A 27,038-nucleotide genomic window follows, 5' to 3' on the forward strand; every position below is an offset into this window, starting at 1 on the left:
AGACAACCCTTTCCTGCCCTTGCTTCGAATCGTCCGTGGTGGCAGGATTGGGACCTTGTAGACTGGCTGAATTTGGAAAAGGCCTCAGCTAACCAGGTGTATCATCTTCTAATTAAATCTCTTGTTTCTTGCCTTCCTGCTTGTGCTTGAGTGAGGGATTGAGGGAGTGTGAGGGAGTGAGGGAGTGAGTGTGTGAGAGGAGGGATCGTGGAGAAGAAGCTCCCCATCTTCTCTCTTCATCTTCTCGTCTGCTCTTCTCTTCTCTTTTCTCACGCGGCTATGGAGGATGGAGCTTGATAGAGAGGGCTTCAGTTTGCTTGAGCTTGCCGCAAGAATAGTGGAGCTACGAGAGTGCAAGAGAGATGAGGGAACTCGATCGAGCATCAAGGTAAGCTCACTACACCCGTAAGGTAGGCATTGCGCGTCGGCTATGTGAGAGGTAGCCATGGCTGCTCGGCTTGAAATGCTTGATCAATAATCAATGGCTGGTTACTAAAGCTAATATTGTATGGGGATTGCGTAAATCTCAGTCATGGTGGAAGGTAACTGTGATGGAGGGCTAATTGAACAATACACCTTTCAAATGCAAGGTCTTTCTTTGGAGGGTGATGATTGGTGGTCTTCCTCTTGCTTCAGCCCTTTCCAAGCATCGAATCTCCAACGGCAATTGTTTCTTTTGCACCACCAGTGTGGAATCGGCCCGTCATCGATTTTTCTTGCCCTCTCGCTAAGAAAATCTGGTCACTCTTGTCAGCGGTTTGGCGAGCAGTGGTTGGTTTCTCGCTAAGCCCTTTTGATTGGGTTTTTGCGCGGCCCAAATACCCCACACCGGTACAGTTGCATATGAAGATCTTGTTTCACTTTCTTAGATACTGGGGCTATTGGCACAATTGGACCATTCGGAATGCTTTTAGGGACATATTTAGGGACATATTGCCAGTCTTAAAGGTCTCTTGCATTGGCAAATAGATCTCATTCGGCACTCTGACTTACTCCTCGGGAGGACTTACTTCCTTGGCATATGGCAATTTCCTCTGCGTCTGCCATGACTTCTGTAACTCTTTTGTCGCTTAATACTTTATAAATATAACATCCATTACGAAAAAAAAAAAAAAAAAAAAGAGAGAGAGGACAGACCTGGGCTGCCCTACATAGGCCTGGTTGTGGAGAAACTGCAGGCGTCAAATGGTATTTATGTGGCTTTTTTTGACCAGCATATCAGGAATGGGGATGATAATGATTCAGTTGAATAAGATGGTGACTCGTCAGCAGAAGACTCTGGACAGTTGATGGATGGGGATGAGACGGGTAAGCATCGTAAAATGTCAGTTGATAAACTGGACTTGTGTGTTCAGGATTTGCCTCAGCCAAATGTTCATGCTTCATGCTCTCAGCCTGAGGGGCCTTTACAGTTTATGCTGGCTATTGCTAATAATCTAATGTCAGATTAAGTTCAAGCCAATGAGGGTAAAGCGAGTTCTTTACCGGCAGGGGAACATATGGTAGCTGTCATGGGCACAGATCTGGTTTTACAGCAGATTGCTGCTTTCCATGAGAGGGAAGCCATCTTCTACTTCACGGGAAGGACTCCTTTGATCACTAGAATTTGTGCGTGGTTGCAGTCTATGCTTGTTAGTGCTGAGATGGGTCAAGATGATACTTCAGCTCAAGTGCAGGGCCCGCTTGTTGAAGAGATTTATGATGGGTAGAAGGGGTTCTTCAAAGTCCTTTTTCACTCCCTTGAAGTTTGTTCTTTTATTATGCAACGTATCCCTTTGTTTATGGATGGTCAATCAGTACATATGGTCCCCTAGAGACCTATGGTGGAATTTAAGGAAGTACTTAGGCAGGCATGCCCTATTTGGGTTGAGGCCGTTCATTTTCCTGTGCATCTTTGGAGACTTCTACCTTTGGTGTTGAGAACTCTTGGTGAAGTATTGGTGGATCCTCGATTGGCCTCCCGCAACAGAAATAGGGCCTGCACGCTTTGGGATACAGGGAAACCTTGCCCAACTAAAGTCTGGTTTGAGGTTCCGGGATTGCAAACGTTGGTTTACGAGCTGAAATGGGGAACATTTGCTAGTCACTGTTTCAAATGTGGCCAATTGGGCCATTTCATTTTTGAATGCAATAGAAGCTCGGATGTTTTGCAAAGTTCAATGGTTGCTAACACAGATTTGCATGAGCATCATCCCGAGCAAGTGGTACAACAGCAAGAAGTAGATCATGAGCTACTTGTCCAACATGGATTTGATGATGGAAAGAAGAATGTATCTCAAACTGGTATAGAGCGTGCATCGCTTTCAGTTGGTCGGAATTTGCCTCTACACGATAATTCTTGGGTCACTGTGGTTAGATGCAATGCCAGACAAGAGCCTTGTTTGTCTCCCGCCCACCCACGTTCGTTGCCTATCACTCAAACTTTTCAAGGTAGAGGTAGGGTTTTCTACATGAAACCTCAACCCTCGCGTTCTCCTACAATTGTTGCGGAGGATAAAAGGGCTTTTGATTCTGCTTTGCGCTTTGATCTGCAAGGGAGGCTTGTGCTTCCTTGTGATGTTTGCCGTTCTCAGCAACAATAGTTTCCTTCCCGTGATTCAATGAATAGTTTGGAGAGAGCAGATCTAGAAGATGTGATCCGAAGTGAAATTGAAAAATTTCAGGCGATGTGAAAGGGAAAGGGAAAGGGGTGGTTCAATAGTTTTCTTTCTTTGTGTTATCATGAAAATTACTTTATGGAATGTGAAAGGTGTTCCTTCAAGCATTAAGTAGTATCGATTGTGGAAAACAATGTTAACTGGAAATTGAGATGTTTTTTGTGTTGTGGAGCATAAACAACATGCTTTGGCAGGATCTACCTATGTATACAAGGATTATTCAGTTTTTTTAAGTGGACGTGTTCCACTTAAATGTAGAGTTATGTTGGCCGTCAAATCATCCCTACAACCATCTTTGGTTTCTCAGGACCCTCGCGGTAGATTTATGATTCTAGAAATCCTATATGAGGGAGAGGTTTTGTGGCTAGTGGAGGTGTATACTCCTACTGCTCGAGAACGTCGACAACTCTAGGATGATTTCGACTGCCTGGCCATGGCTTGTCTAGGCTTTGTTATGGGTGACTTCAATGCATGTGTATCTATGGATTAGGCAACTTCACAACACTCGGCCATGGATGGTCCTAAAAGACAGGTGTGGGATGCTTTGGTAGGTGTATCCTTGAAACAGGACATGTGGTCTTGGTTGCATTATTCTCAAGCCGGATATACTTATTGCTCTCTTCAGCATCCAAATACTTGGGCCCTGGATCCGATCTATATTTGTCAAAGTGATACTTTTCTACCTGAAGTTATTGATATGTGGGTGGAGAGACAGCATGTTTTATTAGATCACTATCCTTTGGTCTTGGAGCTGAATCACAGACCTTTCCATGCCTTTAAGGCCCTCCTTGCCCACTTGCCTCTTTGTTTCAGTTAGTCATTTCTGTTGCAAAATCAGTTTTTGGAATATATTCAACAAGTAATTACTTCTTTTAGCTCTAGGGTTCTCACTGAAGGGATGCAAGCTTGGGCAGTATTTAAGCATAATGCTCAATCGTCATCCCGACAATATGGTATTCAGCATGCTTCCTCTTTATGTGCTAAATTGCAGCATGCGCAAGCATTATTGACTCACTCGTTGTCTTTGTGTTAGTTAGGGGACTCGAATGATGACTTGCATACAGGCATTGAATGGTTGAAAGGCAGCGTTCAATCTTGATAGGAAGTGGAATATGCTAAATACAAATTACTGGCCAAAGTAGAAGCTTTACACGACAATAATTGTCAATCCCATAAATTTTTTACTCGATTGCATCAGAAATATGCTCGTGGAAATATTGTGCACTTGATGGATGAGAAAGGTGTTATGGTGACTGAACCTGCTTCCATCATTCAGATGTGCGTTGACTTTTATAAATCGTTGTTGGGCCCACAGGAGACTCTTTCAAATGCGGTTCTTTCTGCTCGCAGATATATTTGCAATTTGGTTGTTAACCAGGTTAAGCCAGAATGGGTTGATTTGATGGAGGCCAATATTTCGGAGGAGGAAGTGGAAGAGGTGCTGTCTCATTTGCCTCGAAGGAAACACTCTGGCTGGGATGGGCTTCCTAATTAATGAACTATTTTCGGCTTAAGGACCCACTATCACGTCTATGTTAACAAGTGTGGAATTCTGGTGAGATGTCTTCAGACTGGAAGATGTTGTCCTTCGGTTATTGCCCAAGGTTCCCTCTCCATCCTCCTTGAAACAATGGAGACCCATCTCTGTTATGGGTTCTTTATATAAAATATTTTCTAAAATCATTGCCAACAGGTTGCAGAAAGTATTTCTGCAGTTGTCGACTATACTAAAGCTTCAGCCTAGCAGGTGGTTATGCTTCAGCATGATATTGAAAAGGCATTTGATCATGTTAGCTGGTTTTTTTCGTGACGGCTAATAACCACCATGGGATTTGGACCTCGTATGACCTCTCTTGTGGATACTATTAGTTAGGGTGCTATTGCCTACATCACACTTAATGGAGGGATCACGGATGAAATTGCCTTGTCCCAGTCTCTTTGACAATGCTGCCCTCTCAGCCCTTCGCTGTTCGCTTTAGTCACTCACCCGATGCTTTCATTGTTGGACAAGTTGGCTAATCAAGGGAAGATAGTTGGTCTAACTCTTCCTAGTGGAGCCCAACTTTTGGGGCAATCTTTGGTAGATGATTCCTTCATGTTTCTTAAGGTTGATCGCTCGAATGCCAATTAAGCGATGGTTGCATGGAATATTTTTGCTATTGCATCAAGACTTCATATTAACACTCAGAAATCTACAATGTTCTCTTGCGCGGAGAATGTTTTGTAGGCCCTAGGATGGCATGGAATTGTGATTTCTAGGGGAAACATAACCAGACATTTGGGCTATCCTATTGGTGTGGATGTAGCTCCCCGTACATTGCTAGATTGGATGTTCTCCAATATTCATGATCGGTTCATGTACTAGAAGTTTCAAGGCTGGTCTCTCCATGTGCGGCTTAAGGTTGCTCAATGCATCATGATCCATCATATTTTGTTTTTCTTGCCTCTTCTTCCTTGGACCAAGAAGTCTCTTTTGAATTGGTTCAACCTATCCGATTCATGTTGTGGAAAAAGAAAGGGAATCGCTTGGGCTAGGTGTGGATTTCAAGGCAGCATATTACTACTCCTAAAAGGATGGGGGGAGCAGCTTTGCTAGATGCTAACTTGCATATGGCAGCCTTGAGGCTAGCACTTTTGCAGGCATTATGTACAGAAAGTCATCCCTGGTCAGGTATTGCAAAAATTTTCATAGAAAAGATTGGAATCTCTCATGGCAGCATAGTTATTCATGCTTCTTGGTGACATGTGCTTAATTCCACAGGACCTGTAAAGGTCTCTCAGTCTTTTCTCCTTTCCCATTTGATTGCCTCTTGGCAAGCAATGTTAGGTTTTGCAGTTTGGCGCTCTCTTGATTTTTGTAAGGAGGAGAATTCATTGCAAGAAGTGTTGGCTACTTTCAAGTTGTTGGATTGGCCTCATAAAGATTTGCACAAAGCTAAGTTTAATTGGATTGCTCGTTTGGGTTGTAGATAGTCCTTGATGGTGCCATTCCTAGACAAGCTCGTCTTTATTCTTTTTGACATATCCGTCAGCACTTTCGGGTACATCGCGGTTATCATGACATTTGGTTGTCTATATAGGACAGGCTTTTGAGGTTCTCCCCTTTGCCAATGTTATAGCAGTCCTCTCCATGGCGTGATTGGAAGTTTGTGATTCTTGATGATTTTGAGAAAAGGTCAGCTAACTAGATTTATCATCAAATGGTGGATCACGGAAAAGGCTAATAAAGTATTGTATATTGGGATAGCAAAAAGAACTGGTAGAAAAGATTCATCCAGCTTTGGAAGTCTAAGGTTCCATATTAGGGTAAAGTGTTCATGTGGAGGCTACTAATTGGGGGTCTTCCAATTGGCGATGTGCTGCGAGCGTGCAAGATCTCTGCTGGTCGTTGTGTGTTCTGTACTACATGTGATGAAACAGTGCTTCATCTTTTTGTCTCTTGCCCTATTGCTAGACAAATTTGAAGTTTTGTTTCTCATGGGTGGTCCGTGGCAACTCAACACCGGATATCAGTTCGTTCGTGGATTTTGGGAAAGATGATTTCCTCGTCTTCTTTGCATTCAGATTATTCTTGCCTTTTCCATTTCCTTAGATGGACAGCCCTATGGCATATTTGGCGTACTCGGAAAGCCTTCACTTTTTATTCAATATTGGGTATCCATGGTCATGTGGCCCGTGTTCGTGGTTTAGTATTATGGAAAATCTCCTCTATGGTATCAGCTGATCTGGTTCTTTTGACATTGCTACTCCTTGGCTGGATATTATTCGCTCAACCCCAACTATCCTTTTTGAGTGACATTTCAGAGTTACAGTTGTGATATACTTTTTAGTTGTATCTGTGTTTTTTCTTTGCTGACCTGATGGTCTGATGTAAAAATGTGAGACTTGTATCCTTTCTGTTAGGTTGGCCTGAAGGCCAGATGTAAATATTCCAATATTAATATATACTAATTCACGAAAAGAGAGAGAGAGAGAGAGAGAGAGAGAGAGAGAGAGAGAGAGAGAGAGAGAGAGAGAGAGGAGAGATGGTCCGTCGCGATGGTGCTCCTGCGTCGTGCCGCCCTGCCATCGCATGATCTGGCGCGCCCGGCTGTTGTCCTCGTCTGCGTCGTCGCCGCCAGACGCCCTGCCAGACGTCACCTCCCGTTCGCGCCAGCCCAGTCGACGCCTCTGTTCGTCGGTAGGTCGCGTTTGTCCACCATCGTTGAGGGCTGCATCGACGCCTGTTGCTGACTGTCGCGCCTGCTGCCGGAGCTGTCCAGACGCCCTGTTTCTGCCGCCCTATCCACGGTAACCTACCCCTGACGCCGAGAGTCAGCGGATCCGCCGTGTGTTTTTTTCTCTTGCCTGTCTCGCGGAATCGTCTGCAGCCGCCCTGTCAACTTCACCTCTGCCGCGGTTCGAGGCGCCGCCTGCGTGTGCTCCTCCTTTCGTGCAGAGGCGCACAGCTCCTGTGAAACCCTAAACTTGACCTTCGTCAGAGAGGCAGCGTCCGGGATCGCGTGCCCTCTGCTCTGTACACAGAGAGAGAGAGAGAGAGAGAGAGAGAGAGAGAGAGAGAGAGAGAGAGAGAGAGAGAGAGTGAGTGTCGGTCAGTCCTTCTGTGAGATCAGTTCGTCATACACGATGGCTGGTTTGGATCTGGATTTCCTAGACCAAACGGTGGCAGCACTTGGCCCGGACTCTGATGCTGAGGAACCCGAGGATATGGTTCCGTGCACTGAAGAATTGCCCCCGGGGCCTGACATCCAGCCTGCGGGCAAACGTACCAAGCACACCCCGGAAGAGATAGGCGTTACTCCGGATCGTTCCTATGCGCAGGTTGCTTCGGATCCGGTGGACTCTCAGGAGGTGGACTGGGAGCATCTGTTGGAATTTGCTAACACTCTGCTTGGTGAATATGTTCAACATAACCAGGAAGCCTTCTCTGCCTCTGCTCCAGACGATGTTCTGGAAGCTACCGTCGAGCCAAAAACTGTCCTACGCTCCTTTTCGGTATTTTATGATCACGCGGTGATACTCTTCTTCACTAGTCGCATCCCGCTGCTTTCCCGTATTCGCCAATGGCTGCAGAGTCTGTTACAAGGGGAATGTGTTGAAGAGATTTTTGTTGGATCCCGGGGTTTTTTTGAGGTCCTCTTGAAAACAGAGACGCACCGTGCTGCTCTTCTGTCTAAGCTTCCTTTGTTTTTTGATCGTCGGTTGGTTCATGTGGTTCCATGGTGCCCGATGGCAGATTTCCAGCGCCTCCTGCAACGTGAATGCCCTGTGTGGGTAGAAGTGGAAAATTGTCCGGCTGTTTATTGGCCGCTATTAAAGGATGCTATGGCCGCTGTGGGCACGGTTCTGGTCCCTCTCAGTCTCAGGGCTGTGAATCGCAACCGCTTGTGCATGTTATGGGATACTGCACGGAAACGGCCTGCATGGTTACGCCTCAATTGCTCTGGCATGCATCCGTTACACTTTCGTTTGAAATGGGGCAATTTTGCTGGCCATTGCTTTTCCTGTGGACAGTTGGGGCACTTTATGGCTGAATGCCCCGAGCAACAACACGTTTCAGATGCAGCTCATGTTGCTCCGCCCATGGAAGATATGGTGTGTGATGCTCCGTCGCTGGATCCTACCCACCCGCCCCAAGTTCTGGCCAAAGGTAAACAACAGGTTTCGGGTCTGGATTCCCGTGCTACTGATTGGATTGAAGTACGTGCCAAAAAAGGCAACAGGATTGGTGCTGGCATGGAGAGTACTGGGCCTACTACCTCACACGATTCCATGCGAACATATATGCGCAGGAAGGAAATGATGTCGTACGAGCGCTCTGCTCCTGCTATGGTTTCTTCAGCTCCCCGTCATTAGCCCGCCAGGAAAATGTATTCGGATCGTCTCAAGGGTCCACCTGCACAGCTGACTTTTGATACCAGAGGCAACGTCATTACTCCGTGGGACCGTCGTTACCCACGTTCCGACCCCAAGCAACCCCATATGCCGTCAACTTCCAAATCTGGTCCTCAGAACTCTTTTGCGGTGTTGGCAGATTTCTTGGATGAGGGAGTCCTGGACATTCTCGCCGACAAAGTCAAATCGAGGCAAGCTGTGCCTCGTACCTGATTGTGTTTTGTATACACATGAAAATAGCCACATGGAATGTGCGAGGAATTTGTTCTCGTCACAAGCAACATGCCATGTGGACTGCATTGTATGAGAATCAGTGGGATGTCCTGTGTGCTGTTGAGCACAAGAGTCACGGTGACGCCGGTAAAGTTGTGGATTGCCATGGCTTTCGTTTGTTCTTTGCAGGAACACATGCCATGCATTATTCGGGTGTGCTCATGATTGCACATGCCGAATATCAGCCTGTTCTTATTAAAAATGATGTTCATGGCCGCTTTTTGGTGGTTGAAATCTTATTCGAAGGGGAAATCCTATGGTTACTTGGCCTCTATGCTCCGAATGATTCGTTATCTCGCCACGAGCTTTGGCAGACTTTCCAGACTTCCTTGTCAGTTGGCAGACGCGGCTTCTTCATGGGGGATTTCAATATGTGTGTTGATTCTTCCCAGTCTACATCGGAGCACTCGGTCATGGATGCGCCGGAAAGTCGTATGTGGCACGACTTGGCTTTTGCTGTTCTTAAGCAAGATCTTTGGTCCTGGCTACACCCGTCTTCTCCAGGCTTTACTTTCCATTCGGCCCAGTATGCCACAACATGGTCGCGGTTGGACCGCATATATATCATGCAGAATGATGATTTTTTGCCTGAGATGCTCGAAATAAAAGTGTTGCAGCAATATGTCTTGTCGGACCATTTCCCTCTGCAGTTCGAGTTGCTTGCACAACCCATTGCCCCCTTCAACCAATTTCTGGAGAGACTTCCTTTGCGTTTCAACTCCTCCTACTTAAAGCATACAATTTTTCAGGGCTATATGCAGCAATTGCTTGACAAATTCTCCTTGGACTTTTCCTCTCAGGGCACTGCGTCATTTGACCGATTGCTCTCTAATGTGCAGCGGGTTGCTCGGCAATATGGGATCTATCATGCCTCTCTTTGTCGGCGCCGTCGACAGGCAGCGGAGGACCTGCTGCTTTTGGTTCGCTGCCTGCTGATGGACACTCCGGATGATGCATTTCTGCTTGCACTGGCCCTGCGGGTGGCCGATCTTGTTAAAGAATTCCAGTTAAAATCGTATCAGCAGGCCAAATTGCAACATCTAACAGAGACTTTGCAAGATAGTGCATGTCAGGCCCATAAGTTTTTTCGAGCTCTCCATGCCTCTCCTGCTCGAGAGAATTTGACCAGACTCGAGGATGCACAAGGCCACCTTATCCTGGATCCACAGACTATTGTGCATATGTGCAGGAATTATTTGCGTGACCTTCTCGGTTCCGCTTCTCCTCCTTCAGCCCAAATTACTCAGGCCCGTTCGGTCTTTTATGACCTGGTCCGCAATCAGCTACCGCAGGACATGCAAGCTACTCTGGAGTCAGATATTGGTGAAGCAGAGGTTATGGATGTCTTGTTACACTTGCCCGAAGATAAAAGTCCGGGTTGGGATAGTCTCACCAATGAGTTCTTTGAAGCTTTCGCTACCCAACTGGCGAAACCATTGCAGGCTCTGTTTCAGCAGGTGTGGGAAACCGGGATCATGCCTCCCTCATGGAAACAAGGACTTATTAAACTGCTTCCAAAAGTTCCTTCGCCATCTAAGTTGACACACTGGCGCCCCATTTCTTTGATGGGTTCCATGTACAAAATCTTTTCCAAAGTAATGGCGAATCGGCTCCATAAGCATCTCCCTGCTCTTGTGCACCCTCTCCAGTACGGTTTCATTAAGGGCCGAAATATTCTACACAATGTTTTGAATGCCCAATTGGCCATTGATTATGCCCGGCATTCTAATCAGGAGGTGGTGTTGGTTCAACTGGACCTGGAAAAGGCTTTTGACTATCTGGACTGGTCTTTTGTTGCTGACCTTATGTCCGCTATGGGCTTTGGTGCTCGGATGTCTCGTCTGATCTACACCATTAGTGCTACGGCATCTTCGCGAGTCATGCTGAACGGAGGTGTTACTGAGCCATTTGTCCTTGCCCGTTCTGTCAGACAGGGGTGCCCTTTGAGCCCTTTATTCTTTGCCCTTGCGACACATCCAGTTCTTTCCATGTTATCACATATGGCCGCCTCTTCCCAGTTGGCCGGACTGTCGCTTCCTACAGGACAACATTTCATTAGCCAATCCCTGGCGGATGATACTTTTATGATTTTGCGTGCGGACAAGGATAACCTTCGAAAAGCATTGGATGTTTGGGGTCTCTTTGGCCAGGCGTCCGGCCTTCGTATCCATCCGCTCAAATCAGCCATTCTAAGCTGCACGGAGTCGGATTTGCAGTCCTTGGACTGGCAGGGTCTGGTTGTTCCTCGAGGTCCCATTGTCAGGCATCTTGGATACCCATTGGGTGTTGATGTTCCCCCAAAGCAGCTTCTGCAGTGGATTTCTCAGAAGATGGTGGCCAAGTTTATGTACTGGAAGTCTCAGGCCTGGCCTTTTCATGTTCGCCTCAAAGTAGCCCAGATAATTATGTTGCCAATGATCACATATTTCTTGCCATTGTTGCCCTGGACTCCTACGACTCTGAATGCTCTCACTCAGTCTATTCGCTTCATGCTCTGGAAGAAGGACTCATTGCATGCAGGTATTTCCTGGATCTCGTGGTCGCATGCGTGCACCCCCAAAAGCATGGGTGGCGGAGCTATTTTAGATGCCCAAACTCACATGCAGGCACTCCGTTGGTCCCTTTTCCGCGCCATGTGCTCGGATTATCATCATCCGTGGGTCGCTATGGCCCGTTCTTTCCTTGAGGGTCATGGGCTTCGGCATGGCAATATCCGACTCCGGAGTTCTTGGTGGCACGTTCTTAATGCGGATTCGCGGTTTTCCAGTTCTTCTTCATCGCTGTTTACTCATTTGGTGTGTTCCTGGAAACACGTCCTTCGAAAGGCTTAGTGGCACCCAAAGGAGGATCGCCTGGCTACTAACTCTTTTCAATTGGAATTACTGGCAGTCTTGCGTCTACTTTCGTGGGAAGGTAAACATGAGCTTAGACCACAATTCAACCGGATGGCACGTTTGGGCTTGTCTTCAGTTGCGGATGCCATCCTTGCCAGTCGTAATGTGCTTATCTCGTTTCGTACTGCTACGAGGATTTTCCGGATCCCTCGTGGATATAGGCCTTTATGGGAACAGCTCGTGACGGTGCTCCAGAGCAGACAACCCTTTCCGGCTCTTGCTTTGGATCATCCCTGGCAGGATTGGGACCTACAAGGCCGGCTGCCTTTGAGCAACGCTTCTGCTAATCAAGTGTATCATCTCCTGATTAAAGATCATCAATGGCTAGTTACTAAAGCGAATGCTTTATGGGGATTGCGTAAATCCCGCTCGTGGTGGAGGGTCACTGTGATGGAGGGCTGGGTCAACAAGACACCCTTTAAATACAAAGTCTTTCTTTGGAGAGTGATAATTGGGGGTCTTCCGCTTGCTTCGGCTCTTTCCAAGCGACGAATCTCCAATGGCACCTGTTTCTTTTGCACCACTACTATGGAATCCGCCCGCCACCGATTTATTTCCTGCCCTGTCGCTAAGAAAGTCTGGTTATTTTTGTCGGCCGTTTGGCGAGGGGCGGTTGGTATCACACTGCGCCCCTTTGATTGGGTTTTGGGCCAGCCCAAATACCCTACTCCCGCACAGCCACATATGAAGCTCATGTATCACTTTCTTCGATACTGGGGCTGTTGGCATAACTGGACCATTCGGAATGCTTTTCTGTTTGACTCCGCCCATAATGTTCAGCGGCATATTGTGAGGCTTAAGGGCCTCTTGTATTGGCAGTTAGCTCTTCTCCATCGTTCTGATTTACTCTCTACGGAGGACATCCGTCCTTGGCATATGGCAATTTCCTCCGCATCCTTGCCATGAAATTGTAACTTGTAGTACTTAGCACTTCTTCACATGATGACTTTCATTGTCGTCATGTATCTTGTAATCAAGTAATCTTGTATTTTTTTCGTAATTAATACAATTACCTTTTACGAAAAGAGAGAGAGAGAGAGAGAGAGAGAGAGACAACGAACGCGACGAGAGGAGCGATGGCGAGAGAACACGCGATGGTGGATTCCGCCCTGCCGCCGGCCGTCTGACCTGCGTGTCCTGCGTGCGGTCGTCGCCCGTCAGCCCTGTGTGTCAGGTTTCCTGTTGCCGTCAGATCTGGGCCCTGTGGGCTGTCGCCTGTCCGCCTGTCCGCCCTGCATCGCCTGTTCACCCTAACCCTGCCGTCGCCTGTTAACCCCCCTAACCCTGCTGTCACCTGTCAGAGCGAGCTGCGCCCCGCTTGAGTTCTCCCCTCAGGCATCTGCCGGGTCCGTTCTGCCCATTCGCCACAGTGTTCCACGCGCTGGTCGTCCTGTGACTACCCCGTCGACCTCTACTACTCGCTGGCTACGACCTTCCTTCTGGGGTCGCCCTGGTGAGAGAGAGAGAGAGAGAGAGAAAGTGCGATCCTGCGCCTGCGCGTGTGCTGCTTGTGTGACGAAGGCCTGCGTGCGTAACACTGCACCCCTGTGGGACTGCGACCTGTGAGCCACCCGTTTGCATCTCAGCTGCCTGCCGCCTGATCCTACAGCGATTGGCAGAGAGAGAGAGAGAGTTCTTGGCAGCGAGAGAGAGAGAGAGAGAGAGAGAGAGAGAGAGAGAGAGAGAGAGAGAGAGAGAGAGAGAGAGAGAGAGAGAGAGAGAGAGAGAGAGAGATTTCTAACTCAGCCGATAGTGATCTGCACTGTGCGTCAGTCCTCCTTCGAGATCAGCTCGTCATACAAGATGGCTGTTTTGGATCTGGATTTCATAGACCAAATGGTGGCAGCACTTGGCCCGGATTCTAATGCTGAGGAACTGGAGGATATGGTTCCGTGCATTGAAGAGATGCCCCCGGGCCCTGACATCCAGCCTGCGGGTAAACGTACCAAGCATACCTCGGAAGAGATAGGTGTTATTCAGGATCGTTCCTATGCGCAGGTTGCTTCGGATCCTGTGGACTCTCAGGAGGTGGACTGGGAGCATCTGCTGGAATTTGCCAACACTCTGCTTGGTGAATATGTTCAACATAATCAGGAAGCCTTCTCTGACTCTGCACCTGACGATGCTCTGGAAGCTACCGTCGACCCCAAAACTGTCCTACGCTCCTTTTCGGTGTTTTATGATCGCGTTGTGATACTCTTCTTCACTGGTCGAATCCCGCTGCTTTCCCGTATTCGCCAATGGCTGCAGAGTCTGCTACAAGGGGAATGTGTTGAAGAGATTTTTGTTGGGTCCCGAGGTTTTTTTGAGGTCCTCTTGAAAACTGAGACGCACCGTGCTGCTCTCCTGTCTAAACTGCCTTTGTTTTTTGATCGTCGGTTGGTTCATGTGGTTCCATGGCGCCCGATGGCAAATTTTCAGCGCCTCCTGCAACGTGAATGCCCTGTGTGGGTAGAAGTGGAAAATTGTCCGGCTGTTTATTGGCCGCTATTGAAGGATGCTATGGCCGCTGTGGACACGGTTCTGGTCCCTCCCAGTCTCCGGGCTGTGAATCGCAACCGCTTGTGCATGTTATGGGATACTGCAAGGAAAAGGCCTGCTTGGTTACTCCTCAATTGCTCTAGCATGCATCCGTTACACTTTCGTTTGAAATGGGGCAATTTTGCAGGACATTGCTTTTCCTATGGACAATTGGGGCACTTTATGGCCGAATGCCCAGAGCAGCAACACATTTCAAATGCAGGCCATGTTGCTCCGCCCATGGAAGATATGGTGTGTGATGCTCCGTCGCTGGATACTATCCACCCGCCCCAAGTTCTGGCCAAAGGTAAACAACAGGTTTCAGGTCTGGATTCCCGTGCCACTGATTGGGTTGAAGTACGTGCAAAAAAAGGCAACAGGATTGTTGCTGGCATGGAGAGTACTGTGCCTACTACCTCACAAGATTCCATGCGTACATATATGCGCAGGAAGGAAATGTTGTCTTCCGAGCGCTCTGCTCCTGCTATGGTTTCCTCAGCCCCCCGTCCCCAGCCCGCCAAGAAAATGTATTCGGATCGTCTAAAGGGTCCACCTGCAAAGCTGGCTTTTGATACCAGAGGCAACGTCATTACCCCGTGGGACCGTCGTTATCCAGGTTCCAACCCCAAGCAAGCAAATATGCCGTCTACTTCCAAATCTGGTCCTCAGAACTCTTTTGCGGTGTTGGCGGATTTCTTGGATGAGGGAGTCCTGGACATTCTCGCCGACAAAGTCAAATCGAGGCAAGCTGTGCCTCCTACCTGATTGTGTTTTGCATACACATGAAAATAGCCACGTGAAATGTGCGAGGAATTTGTTCTCGACACAAGCAACATGCCATGTGGACTGCATTGTATGAGAATCAGTGGGATGTCCTGTGCGCTGTTGAGCACAAGAGTCACGGTGACGCCGGAAAAGTTGTGGATTGCCATGGCTTTCGTTTGTTCTATGCAGGAACACAGGCCATGCATTATTCGGGTGTGCTCATGATTGTACATGCCAAATATCAGCCTGTTCTTATTAAAAATGATGTTCATGGCCGCTTTTTGGTGGTTGAGATTTTATTCGAAGGGGAAATCCTATGGTTACTTGGCCTCTATGCTCCGAATGATTCGTTATCTCGCCGGGAGCTTTGGCAGACTTTGCAGACTTCCTTGTCACTTGGCAGACGGGGCTTCTTCATGGGGGATTTCAATATGTGTGTTGATTCTTCCCAGTCCACATCGGAGCACTCGGTAATGGATGCGCCGGAAAGTCGTATGTGGCATGAGTTGGCTCTTGCTGTTCTTAAGCAAGATCTCTGGTCCTGGCTACACCCGTCTTCTACAGGATTTACTTTCCATTCGGCCCAGTATGCAACAACATGGTCGCGGTTGGACCGTATATATATCATGCAGAATGATGATTTTCTGCCTGAGATGCTCGAAATAAAAGTGCTGCAGCAATATGCCTTGTCGGACCATTTCCCTCTGCAGTTCGAGTTGCTTGCACAACCCATTGCACCTTTCAAGCAATTTCTAGAGAGACGCCCTTTGCGTTTCAACTCGTCCTACTTGAAGCATGCAATTTTTCAGGGCTATATGCAGCAATTGCTTGACAGATTCTTCTTGGACTTTTCCTCTCAGGCCACTGCGTCATTTGAAAGATTACTCTCTAATGTGCAGCGGGTTGCTCGGCAGTATGGGATCTACCATGCCTCTCTTTGTCGGCGCCGTCGACAGGCAGCGGAGGACCTGCTGGTTTTGGTTCGCTGCCTGCTGGTGGACACTCCGGATGATGCATTTCTGCTTGCACTGGCCATGCGGGTGGCCGATCTTATTAAAGAATTTCAGTTAAAATCGTATCAGCAGGCCAAATTGCAACATCTGATAGAGACTTTGCAAGATAGTGCATGTCAGACCCATAAGTTCTTTCGCGCTCTTCAGGCCTCTCCTGCTCGAGAGAATATGACCAGACTCGAGGATGCAGAAGGCCACCTTATCCTGGATCCACAGACTATTGTGCATATGTACAGGAATTATTTCCGTGACCTTCTCGGTTCCACTTCTCCACCTTCAGCCCAAATTACTCAAGCCCGTTCGGTTTTTTATGACTTGGTCCGCAATCAGCTTCCGCAGGATATGCAAGCTACTATGGAGTCAGATATTGGTGAGGCAGAGGTTATGGATGTCTTGTTACACTTGCCCAAAGATAAAAGTTCGGGTTGGGATGGTCTCGCCAATGAGTTCTTTGAAGCTTTCGCTATCCAATTGGCGAAACCATTACAGGCTTTGTTTCAGCAAGTGTGGGAAACGGGGATCATGCCTCCCTCATGGAAACAAGGACTTATTAAACTGCTTCTAAAAGTTCCTTCGCCATCTAAGTTGGCACAGTGGCGCCCAATTTCTTTGATGGGTTCAATGTACAAAATCTTTTCCAAAGTAATGGCGAATCGGCTCCATAAGCATCTCCCTGCCCTTGTGCACCCTCTCCAGTATGGTTTCATTAAGGGCCGAAATATTCTACACAATGTTTTGAATGCCCAATTGGCCATTGATTATGCCAGGCATTCTAATCAGGAGGTCGTACTGATTCAACTGGACCTGGAAAAGGCTTTTGACTATCTGGACTGGTCTTTTGTTGCTGAACTTATGTCTGCTATGGGCTTTGGTGCTCGGATGTCTCGTCTAATCTACACCATTAGTGCTGCGGCGTCTTCGCGAGTCATGCTGAACGGAGGTGTTACTGAGCCATTTGTCCTTGCCCGTTCTGTCAGACAGGGGTGCCCTTTGAGCCCTTTATTCTTTGCCCTTGCGACACATCCAGTTCTTTCCATGTTATCACATATGGCCGCCTCTTCTCAGTTGGCCGGACTGTCGCTTCCTACAGGACAGCACTTCATTAGCCAATCCCTGGCGGATGATACCTTTATGATTTTGCGTGCGGACAAGGATAACCTTCGAAAAGCATTGGATGTTTGGGGTCTCTTTGGTCAGGCGTCAGGCCTTCGTATCAATGCGCTCAAATCAGCCATTCTAAGCTGCACGGAGTCGGATTTGCAGTCCTTGGACTGGCAGGGTCTGGTTGTTCCTCGTGGCTCCATTGTCAGGCATCTTGGATACCCTTTGGGTGTTGATGTTCCTCCAAAGCAGCTTCTGCAGTGGATTTCTCAGAAAATGGTGGCTAAGTTTATGTATTGGAAGTCTCAGGCCTGGCCCTTCCATGTTCGCCTCAAAGTAGCCCAGATTATTATGTTTCCAATGCTCACATATTTCTTGCCATTATTGCCCTGGACTACTACGACTCTGAATGCTCTTACTCAGTCTATTCGCTTCATGCTATGGAAGAAGGACTCATTGCATGCAGGTATTTTCTGGATCTCGTGGTCGCATGCGTGCACCCCCAAATACATGGGTGGTGGAGCTATTTTAGATGCCCAAACTCACATGCAAGCACTTCGTTGGTCTCTTTACTGCGCCATGTGCTCGGATCATCATCCGTGGGTCGCTATAGCCCGTTATTTCCTTGAGGGCTATGGGCTTCTGCATGGCAATACCCAAATCCGGAGTTCTTGGTGGCATGTTCTTAATGCTGATTCGCGGTTCTCCAGTTCTTCTTCATCGCTGCTTACTCATTTGGTATGTTCCTGGAAACACGTCCTTCAAAAGGCTCAGTGGCATCCAACGAAGGATCGCTTGGCTACTAACTCTTTTCAATTGGAATTACTGGCAGTCTCGCGTTTACTTTCGTGGGAAGGTAAACATGAGCTTAGACCACAATTCAACCGGATGGCACGTTTGGGCTTGTCTTCGGTTGCGGATGCCACCCTTGCCAGTCGCAATGTGCTTATATCGTTTCCTACAGCTAGGAGGCTTTTCAGGATCCCTCGTGGATATAGGCCTTTATGGGAACAGCTTTTGACGGTGCTCCAGAGCAGACAACCCTTTCCTGCCCTTGCTTCGGATCATCCCTGGCAGGATTGGGACCTACAAGGCCGGCTGAATTTGAGCAAAGCTTCTGCTAACCAAGTGTATCATCTTCTGATTAAAGATCATCAATGGCTAGTTACTAAAGCGAATGCTTTATGGGGATTGCGTAAATCCCGGTCATGGTGGAGGGCAACTGTGATGGAGGGCTGGTTGAACAAGACACCCTTTAAATATAAAGTCTTTCTTTGGAGAGTGATGATTGGGGGTCTTCCGCTTGCTTCGGCTCTTTCCAAGCGACGAATCTCCAATGGCACCTGTTTCTTTTGCACCACTACTATGGAATCCGCCTGCCACCGATTTATCTCTTGCCCCGTCGCTAAGAAAGTCTGGTTATTTTTGTCGGCTGTTTGGCGAGGGGTGGTTGGTATCACCCTGCGCCCCTTTGATTGGGTTTTTGGCCAGCCCAAATACCCTACTCCCGCACAGCCACATATGAAGCTCATGTATCACTTTCTTCGATACTGGGGCTGTTGGCATAACTGGACCATTCGGAATGCTTTTCTGTTTGACTCCGCCTATAATGTTCAGCGGCATATTGTGAGGCTTAAGGGCCTCTTGTATTGGCAGTTAGCTCTTCTCCATCGATCTGATTTGCTCTCTACGGGGAGGACTTCCGTCCCTGGCATATGGCAATTTCCTCCGCATCCTTGCCATGACATTGTAACTTGTAGTTCTTAGAACCTCTTCACATGATGGCTTGGATTGTCGTCATGTATCTTGTAATCAAGTAATCTTGTATTTTTTTCGTAATTAATACAATTACCTTTTACGAAAAAAAGAGAGGACACCTTTACGAAAAAAAAAGAGAGAGAGAGGACACCCAAACACTGAAGGAATTCTAATACAGGGGCTGAGTAAAAGGTCAGTTTGATGGGTCTAAAATTCCAGACCATGTGGGAGTCTTAAGTGTAAGGTGTCCTAATTCCAATTCTCTAGAGAAGCATCTTTCCTACTCCAGGACTTTGATACTCTTCATCAAAGGATTGTGCTCTCTGCTGTGTAGTGTGGGCTTCATAGAGCAACTGTAGCCCTTGTTTTGTTTGTTTTGGTTCCCTTTTCTGAACTCAGTGATTTGTATTTTGGTCAGGGAAAACTCTCAAATCTTGTTGAGTAGAGTAGCCTGGTGCTGTACATACACATTCCTGGTTGGTGCACTGATTGAGAATCATAGGTGACCTTTCTTAAATAAAGTAGGATGTCTAGGAAGCTACCATAGAAAGTCGAGGCTTTCAAGATTGAAATTCTTTGGAATAGTATGTTACCATTGGACTCTTCTTGGAGTATACCAAGCCGGTGAGTTTACTATCCCAACTTCTGTCTCCATATTGAGTTGCGTTATTCATTTCTTCTCTATCTCAACTTCTACCTCCATGTCTTGTATTGTGTCAATACCAATCTTTTGGAAGATTTCTTTTGTCCTCGTTACATGCAATGTTGTTTTTGTGGTTTTCCCCTTTTCCTTTCCTCTGTGTTGTGTAGGTGTTATTTCCTATTTTCCTGTCTCCTACTTTGTTACTTCATGTAATGATGTCGTCCAATTTCTTTGTGAACGATCTACATACATAACAAGCCAATACAATCTTATCTACACGACTTCCCAGGCATTCATGGAATCAAAGGTGTCTAAATAAAGGATGAGATTGGAACTACTATACGTGCTGGTTTTGTAGAGTTTTAGGGATTCCTAATTTAACTACTAAGCATTTATATACATAAGTTAATACATTATCTTCAAGGTAGTGTGTTCTTTGTTTATTATTTTGGATTATGTAGATAAATCATTGTGTGTCTTGATCTTGTTGAAGGATTGCTATTAATCGTAAATTGTAATGACGTTATTTAAGGTTGCATTTTGAATGTGTGATATTCTAGATTCTATATGTGCAATATCATTGTCCAAACCTTTGCAATATTTAGTTTGAACATTATAATCTTGAATGGTGAGAATCCAATGAAGGGAGACATCTTACAGTTTGAGACGACTTATCTGTCCTATCAAGAGTTGATGGTTTGTCTCCATGGTTGATTTTGACCCCATGTACATAAGGATGCATTTTTTTGTAATGACTATACAATAACTAGGAGTTATTTTTTTGTTGAGTAAATATATTTGTTAATAAAGCAAATTGATCAGCATTTATGATAGTCATCCTATTGTAAATGTATTGTTATTTTTCAATGTTAGAAGTGCAAGATTTCATATTTGGATGATTTTATATTATTGCTTTATATATTAATCCTTAAGTCGTTTAAATGCTTGTCCACATGTATTCCTACATTCAAAATTTAATCTTGATTTTTGAATTGTTTTCATTATGGTTTTGTATTTTTTTCAACTTAGGTAAAAAGAATATTGAAATACTCATCATTCCTAAGAAGAGTTGTAGGTTTTCAATGTTTCTTTGGTTTTGTAGATGCTTTTATTATTGCTATTTTCTTGGGGTCAATTTGAAATCCTTTATTTGGGATAATGAACCTTGAAATTTTTGGTTGAGTGTAGTTCCATTTACATTTTTTAGTTGAAATTTAAGATTGCATTTTTCTAAATGGCTAATGTCTTGTATTCCTTTTAGTGTTCATCACAAAGTTTTGCATTGAGTTAAATTCCATCTAAATAGATTGGTAATACTAATAGTTTATCAACTAAGAAGATAAGAAAGGATAGAACCTTGCAATGTGCGTTCATTCATTTGCTCCAAGACTTGGAAGTGCAAGGGTAACCATAATGCATGAAAATACCACATCATTATATTGGATCTACTTTTGTATAATTTGAAACAAGAGTTTTAAGAATACTGAATGTAATTTATAGTATAAAGACAAGATCGAGAAAAATAAGACCTTGAAGGTACAATGAAAAAAATCACGGAAAGTTGAACAAAGAAGGCGACAATTGCTAAAAATAATAGCTATTGAATGAAGCAATTGAGAGTGTTCAGTGGAAGCTAAAAAATAAAATGTTATGGGCTCTACTTTAGCTAAATGTAAAAAATGGTTGAATTTTTAAAAAGCCTTATCAAAATAGGTATGCGCACAAAAGTTACACAATTATAAATCTCAAACACAACCTCTCCCATGCTCTTGTAGACATCAGAACCATGTTGCATGATAAAGGCCCACAAGATGACAAGGGCAATATGGTGTGGAAGGGTGGAAGTCCTATGGTATTTAATTTTCAAGTCAAATAAAAAGCAATCATTCTTGTGTGCGACCTTGGAGAGACCTTAATCTCTCGTGTTTCTTAATCCTCCTTAGTTGAATATAAGTGTTTACACACTTGAGTGTGAGTGTGTGCATGTGTGAGTGTGAGGAATTATTAGTTCTAGTGGAAAAAATATCAGAAGGGACCAAATTGAGACAAGATATAAGGTAAGAGATTGGAGGGAGGAGTTGGTTTTGTAATCATTGTACTAAATTTACACACCTCTCTTGCTTTACCAATTTATATATACATGATTTATTGTTGGTCAAAAGAGGTTGAAGGTTTAACCTTTAAATCTAATTTGCATTATTTTTTAGATGTTAAGACTTTAGGTTACTACACTATCACTTGAACATTTAGTTTACACAACATAAGAAATGCATGGCTAATAGTATCACATATTAATACCTTTATGGATAGACTAAGCTCTAAGCATGATCAAAGTTGTGCAGTGCATCTTTCACTAGTTACATATAATACCTCAACTTATGCTTTATCCCCAATCACGTTGATTACAATCCATAGCTACATATTTTTGTGGTCATATTTGGGCAGGTATTTATGACATTAGATATCCAATAACAATTTCTTTCACCTTGATGCTTATATATATCTTGGTAAGCAAAAGGCAACCTGTTTTGGTGAATTTCAACAATTGATGTGAGTACAATGTAGCCTTTATTCTCTTACCACAATCTACTTGTATTCTTCCATGATTATCAGACTCGTATATTTAATAGGATAAGAAGAATGACATGTAGTCAAGTGCTTCTAATACCCTATGTAGGTATATATGGGAGGGGAGGTTCAAAGGTTTAGACTTTGTTGGTGCATGTTGTCGGGAGTAGGTAGAAATCAACAACATGAACCTCTATAGTTGTTTATTCGTAGAAGGAACCATTGCACCACAAAAATCAAAGCTCACAAATCTACCTAAAACTTATAAATTTGCACAAAAATTGATGAAACTTCCCTTACAAACTCTTATTCTTCTTTCAGTATAAAACATGTACAATGGAGTGTGAGATTTTGACGTCTTTACAAACTTGTAAAAGGCAAAGATATGTCTACACCAGATATAATAAGAGGAAAAACTACTCTTTGGAACCTCAGATGCACCATATACCACATATCATATATTGAGAGGAAAAACTCCTCTTATGGAACGATAGATGCACCATATACCATATCTAATTCTTTTGAAATCTTTAACACTTTTAATGTACGGAACGAATTCTAGGATGAGAGTCTACTCATTTAAAAAAGGCCATGAGATCACCTATGTGCATGTGCATCCATACATAATCAGGGTCGAAACCATGGGTGCAAGATCTAGGATTGGGTCATGAGCTTAGAGTGGAAGATACAAGAGAACTAATTTTAAGACTTGTTTAGGGTAGGGTATTACATTGATTATGCCAATAAGAATACTTGAAAGAATTACAATATGAGAAAGAGTTCGGATTACAATAGACATATCATAAGAACACATTTTAAACAAAATGTCAAAAGAGACACCCTTCACCTGTATTTTGTGGACTCATTGCTCGAAACACACCACATAGAACTTGAATTTTGTGTATGTTGCCCCAAGATTAGACTTTTTAAATCTTGCAGTGATGCAACAAGTCTTTGAGCTCTACTTATAAGAAGAATATGTGACTTCGAAGCAAACTCAACCTCCCAAAGCCACCATTAATTTCCAAGTTGAGGTCTTAGCACCAATCTCTTCCTTCACCCACAAAAATAAGTGGATCAAACAACAAAATATAAATTCTATTTTGAGTAAACCCAAAAAGGAGCTTGTTGTCTTAGCTTCAAACCATACTTATGGCCTTCATATGTTTGATGTCTACCCATGATTATGCATTGACTTGTGTGAAGGCTCTTTAAAAGCTAATTGACTTGTGTGAACGGCGACAAGCAAAAAGAGAGAGATGTTTAGAGTATCATTGAACTCCAAGGTAGTGAGAGAAAGTCCATTGATCCATTATGACATATCATCTCTCAAAAAGCAATCCTTTTAAGGATTTAATATTTTTTAATTCTTATTTGCAATCGACAACTACTTCCAAATAGCAAACCTAGCTGTAAGGCATATAGGACATCCAACCTTTGATCCACCTATCAAAATTTCCTGACACTGACCATTGGGCATTACCAAGCATTCAAAGTGATAAACTTGTTGATCTTTATTAATGGTAAAATGGAAAGGTAGCATAGTGGTAAGAGTAAATTGACAAAGGTAGATAAAGGCGGTAGAAGTAAAGAGAAGTGAAATTTAAGCTGACACAAGGCATACAATAAATTTGTATCAAAATTCGTAGTCATACAAATATTGTAACATTACTTTGAAAGCTAGGCATAGTGCTTGTGCAAGTCATAATATATTTAATCGGGAAGATAGACATCCAACTTGGCAAGGGTGTGGGCAGTAGATTTCATTCACCTTTGTGATGACTATTAGTGCAATCTAAATATGTATGCATAAACCAAGAAAGATTTTCCAAGAGCCAAATAGGAGAGATAGGTAGAGTGAGGTAGAGTGAGGGTCTTGTGTGGAGAAGCTCTTCTTTGCTCTTCCTTACTCTTCCTATTAATTCTCTTCTTTTTCTTCTTCCTCTTCTTCTTCTTCTTCTTCTTCTTCTTCTTAAACCTTTCATGACAATTGAGACAATAAAAGTGGAGCTCACTTGAGGCACATTGCAAATATTGTGGAGCTACCATTAAGTGTTTGCATTGTCGTGTTGAGGAGAAGATAAGGCAATGATTTCATTACACCCATGTTGTTTTGTTCATTCTTAATTTTGTATCATTTAAGAGAGTAATGGATAGATCGATGATGAGTATGGAGGATGTATTGACTATGTGAGAGGTAGCCATTGTTACATCAGATGAGGTGGTTGAAACAATAAGCATTCCATTAAGTTCAATGTTTGAGCTTTTGAAAGCTCCAACAATTTTATTCAAGATAGTGTCATTTCGACCCATCTCACCGTCTCTCCCTTATCTCACATCTTTTGGGTAGCCATATTAGCTTAATAGATCCCTCCTAAGACTTTGCTAATTAGCCTTTAATACCCCCCATCAAATGGAAACTTAATTACATGCCTTATAAACTCACAACTTGCATTGCATAGGCAAATTTCCTACCTTGTGATGGATATAACCATCTTGTAGATTTAGCCCCCATAACTCATATAAATAGTACCACATTTTGCCATCCTAGAACTAATTTCCCATTTGAAAATGTTAAAACATCTTCTCTTCACAATGCCTCTATGCATCAAAGGTTTTGTTTTGCCACTAAAAATGAATCAAAACTTTTATCATTTCTCGAGGTCTAGTTGTGGAACATATTGACAATAGACACTAAATAAGTCTTTTTTTTTTTGCTATATTAACTACATATTGCTAAAAACAAACACTGTGCAATATACACAAGGGTCCTTTCCTCTACTAGCAAAAAACTGTGTCATGCGTCCCCCCCCAAGCTACCCAAATTGCTAGAGCATAGTTAACCTCAACAACATCAAACAAACCAACAATATTGAAATCCTCTTTCGAATCTTAGTGAACATCACTTGTGCCTTGATTCTCATAATCTTGCACTAGGGCATCAACTAAGCAAAATATTTCTTGAGTCTAGAGTCTTTTACCCTTTCCCTTGTGGAGTGTCCCATTAAGGTCTCTGAATTGTTTGGAATTTGGTACAGAAAGTTATATCCAAAGCATTGTTGTACCTTAACACAAGCTCATTTTTTAAAATCTTCATTTGCCTAAATTTCTCATTTTGGCAACCTTGTGGTTCTTCTCAAGCATATCCTTGTAGTGTTTTGGAGAATGCAACCAATCTTGTTGCATCTCCTATGAGTTGAGTAGCCTTTCTTGTGACTTGTTTTCTCTTTGCTCTAATAGTTTAATTAGCATTTTGATAGTTGAAATAACCATTTCTATAGGAAAGAAAGCATCCTTACCATAAACCAAGTGATATGGAGAGAATTGGGTCCCTTGTTTCATAGTCGGCTTGTAATTCAACAAAACCCTTGGGAGCTCTAAGTCCCAAGTAGTTCCATATCCTTTCATTCTTTGATGGTGATCAAAATGAACTTAGTGTTGAATCACTCAATCATGCTATTACATTGAGGGGAGTATGGGGTGGTATGTCTATATTTTATACCAAATTTGTCACAAAGATACTCAATAGCTTCCCTCTAAATCCTAGTTCATTGTCAAATACAATTTTCAAAGGTACATTTCACATTCTATCACCCATTCTATTGGGTACAATGGATTTTTTAATGCACCACATCCATGCATTTACTATTCATGTTAGTGTATTAATTCTATTGAAGGGTATTCTATTTGCGGAGAGTTCATGCCTAATATTGATAAACAAAATCTTGGTTTCCCTAGAGTATAGTAGCTAAAGAGTGCAATATTTGACTATTTATGAGGCATTTCCTTCGATTGGAAAAGTGGTGTTCATGGTATCAAATATATTCATATATAAAACTCCTTTTTCATTTACATTGAAATATCATGAGCTTCCATCCACTTATATAGATAATCCATTGAATCACTTTTTCGATCTAAATATAGTTAGTTACATCAATAATAGTTAGAAATTGATTCCTTTATGGCATTTTCCCCCTTTTTGGTCTCAACTCTAAAGAACAGATGATGATGATCACACAACAATATTAAGCTAAAAATTTCATGCAACAAAAAGTAAAATCTAAATGCTTGTCGAAAGGGTTAGGTACCTACTTTGCCAAAGTCTCAATATTACAATCGATCTAGACGATAATTTTAATTATTAAAAGAGGCATATTATAATGTAACTACCTCAAATTTGTTAGATGATTTTTCCTATTTCAAGAGTTTTTGGCTATTTAGAGCCATACATCCACAATCATTTCATATCGATGGTTAGAGAACAATTTATGGATTTGATTCTAGTCCTTGTACTTTGCCAAATCTCTAGTTTCTTGCACATAACAGCAATCCTAGACTTGTGCATTCTATTTCCTAAGTATTCCCAGTCTAGAATGCATAGGATGTCTAGTTTTCATGGGTTATGCTCTTACTACATGAGGTTTAGTCCTTCAAGCCTTACACGGGAGGAAAGTGCCTTTCAAAGGAGTTGAAAAAGAGATTGCAACCTTCGATTAGTTGATGAAAAATCTTTTACCAGATTAGGTTTGATTTGCCTAACATCTAGCAAGCTTTTTGGGAAAAGTTTGATGCATATGTGAAAAGTGTTCATGTAGTTCCCATATAGAATAGTCATGTGGTAGTCTATGAGACTAGAATTTTGTAGGGTATTGATAAATATTTGTAGATTTATGAAAAAGGACTTTTAGTAGTCATTCATGCTCTTACAATGTGGAAGCACTACCTACTAGATGTTGATTTTGTAGTTCAAGATGATAAATAAACTTTGCATTACTTTCTCACTCAAACCAAACTATCGGAGAAGCATATGAGATGAGTTGACCTCTTATCCAAGTTTCACTTTCAAATAGTGCATGTAGATGAAAAAAGAATGTTGTTGTTGATGCGTATTCAAGAAACCATAAGTTTCAACTATGTATATTACTTATCATAAAAAGTTGGATGAGATAAA

General features: G+C 43.7%; 1 protein-coding gene across 1 annotated transcript in view; it reads left to right on the forward strand.

The window, feature by feature from the left end:
- CPL4 (C-terminal domain phosphatase-like 4) overlaps positions 1 to 21,415 on the forward strand; it is a 213,755-nt gene extending 192,340 nt beyond the window's left edge. Inside the window, exon 10 of the transcript XR_015692823.1 lies at positions 21,295 to 21,415. The gene's annotated coding sequence lies outside the window, so the exon portion shown is untranslated. The remainder of the gene's footprint in view (positions 1 to 21,294) is intronic.
- Positions 21,416 to 27,038: the final 5,623 nt, after the last annotated feature.

Source organism: Lygodium microphyllum, chromosome 13 (assembly GCF_053477565.2).
Source record: "Lygodium microphyllum isolate KBCC chromosome 13, Lygodium_microphyllum_v1.1.10, whole genome shotgun sequence".
Classification (NCBI taxonomy): Eukaryota; Viridiplantae; Streptophyta; class Polypodiopsida; order Schizaeales; family Lygodiaceae; genus Lygodium; species Lygodium microphyllum.